Source organism: Penaeus vannamei, chromosome 6 (genome assembly GCF_042767895.1).
Source record: "Penaeus vannamei isolate JL-2024 chromosome 6, ASM4276789v1, whole genome shotgun sequence".
Taxonomy (NCBI): Eukaryota; Metazoa; Arthropoda; class Malacostraca; order Decapoda; family Penaeidae; genus Penaeus; species Penaeus vannamei.
Genome location: NC_091554.1, coordinates 26,515,483 through 26,517,982, shown reverse-complemented (window position 1 = coordinate 26,517,982; position 2,500 = coordinate 26,515,483). Strand labels below are relative to the sequence as shown.

General features: G+C 30.3%; 1 protein-coding gene across 3 annotated transcripts in view; it reads left to right on the top strand.

The window, feature by feature from the left end:
- Nucleotides 1-2,500, top strand: part of LOC138862022 (lysophosphatidylserine lipase ABHD12-like) — a 58,557-nt gene that overhangs the window by 7,865 nt on the left and 48,192 nt on the right. The window lies entirely within an intron of this gene.

Here is a 2,500-nt window from a genome sequence, read left to right as displayed (position 1 = left end):
TTTAATATAGTGTACTTAATGCATTACTGAGTTACCATTATGAAATTTGCACAAATTATCACTTGTTTTAAATTAAAAGAGTCACTTGACTAAGAACTTTCGGACCCATTATATGTATATAAACAAAACTGATATGGCATGCATACTAGAGTCACTGGTTCAATCAGTCCATTATTTATTGAAGACATATGGCTGAAATACATTTTTTTTTTTTTTTTTTAATTTTTAATGACAGCATGCAAAGTATTTTTGTTTAATTGCATTAGTCTCCTCTACAGTGCATGCTGTCTTTTGTAATTAGTGCTGAGAATAATTAAAGAATCTTTTTATGCAATGAAGGTTTTAGGGGTATTTATGCACTTTTGATTTTACAACTTTTAGACTTTAATGCCCATATTTATTGTTTGCATATTGGATTTACTATTTCTCTTTCATCTGAAGTATCAGTGAATTGTTTTTTTGTCAAGTAAATTGGGTATCCTTTTCCCTTCTCATTATCAGGTTTCTGTCTAAGTTTGTTTTTAACCTGAGCTGTATATCATCTTGTTTATACATGTAGATATATTATACTACCTTTTTTCATCATATCCAGTTTCAGGGAATATCAGTATTTGTTATATATACTATCATCATCATTACTCTTTTGTTTGTTTATACATACTTTTTTTGCTTACAACACTGGCTTTTGTATTGAATAATAAAGTAATAATTACCCCAAAATTAAAACACTGACAACAGCATTCTTGCCTTACACTTAGGGTAAACTCGCCAATTAAGACACATTTTACTGGGATTTTTTTTTATTTAGGGAGAAATATAACCATGTTTATCTTTTATGTGTATTAACCTGATGGATTTGGTTGCTTCATGGCAATAACATGGTCAAAATGTGTGCATTAGGCTTACATGTTCGGCTGTTCTGATGGGTGTGTGTGTGTGTGTTGTAGGTCAGGCACACAAGAGCCTCCCCTTTGCAATGTTATTTGCTCTTCATATGCATAAGCATTTTTCGGTTTTTGGGCCATTTTCCAATGTCAATAGTTGTCATATGATTTGGTTTATCCAGATAGTAATAGGCTCTTTTCCTTTCAATGACTCCATATCATCCCTCTAGGTAGTCCATAACAATGAAAAAAGAGTGTATATATATATATGTATATATATATATATATATATGTATATATATATATATATATATATATATATATATATATTTTTTTTTTTTTTTTTTTTTTTTTTTTGTATTATTATTATTATTATTATTATTATTATTATTATTATTATTATTATTATTATTATTATTATTATTATTATTATTATTATTATTATTATTATTATTATTATTATTATTATTATTATTATTATTATTATTATTATTATTATTATTATTATTATTATTATTATTATTATTTATTTATTTTTTAAATTTAATTTGATGTAATACAACCTGTGCTGCTAGTCACAGTGACTAGGAAGAGGATGCTGAGCATGGAAAGAGCATCCTCCGTGAAGACAGCACCCTTCCGGTCGTGGCCCATGGACACTACATTCCACGCGTTTATCAATCAAAATAATGCCAAAGCCCTTTTCTAAATGGCCACTGAGTCTATTCACCCTCTAAGAGGTTTGTACCCTTGTGGCGAGTCTTTTCCTTCACATCGGCCTTCTGTCAAAATGCTCATGATGGCAAATTTTGCATCACCCAGGCCCTTAGCCAGATTTTCATATCACTCTCCCCTCATGTCAAATATTTTTATGACCCGATGGTTACACCATCTTGATTGCAGGGGTCAATGAAGAATAATTGGAAATTAACAAAGTCTACTACATTTATTTGTACAAAGGCTGCATGTTTTACAATTTGGATATGTTAAGTTTCCCGTTCCCTTATAGACCTTTCCAGCTTATCTTCACTCCAGAGTATCTTCAGTAGGCCAAACATCAAAAGACTGCATGAAATGTGTACTGATATGTTAATTTCATTTAGTCTTTGCAAGGAATTATTTCTCTTTGGTATCATGTCAGACAGTGCATACTATGACTGGTCCTTGGATTTTGTGTTCTGTGAAGCAATCATTGAAATTATTGGCAAGATATTTATGAAGAGTTTCTTATATACTGTATCCATTCACAGTTCTGTATACAGTAAAGGTATTTCCAAGGGAATTTTTTTTTTGTTATTTTTGGATTTATCTTCTTGTGTGGATAGATGAGCATGGTTGGTGGAATGGAACCATCTCTTAAATGCAACATCAGTTTGAAAAGTTTTTGTTCCAGGTTTTGAGCTCATTTCATGATAGCTTTATAATTTGTGTGAAAGGGTTAATCCAAGCATGTTATACTAGTTGATAATCTAAAGCTAAAAAAGTGAAGTGAAACCAAACTGAGTATACAGAAAACAGTAAAAGGAAAAAAAGTTATTAGGCCTATACCCTTGCTTGTAGCATATGCAAATATGAAGACATTGATTAAGTTTTGATTGATTAATGCTAGAATATGC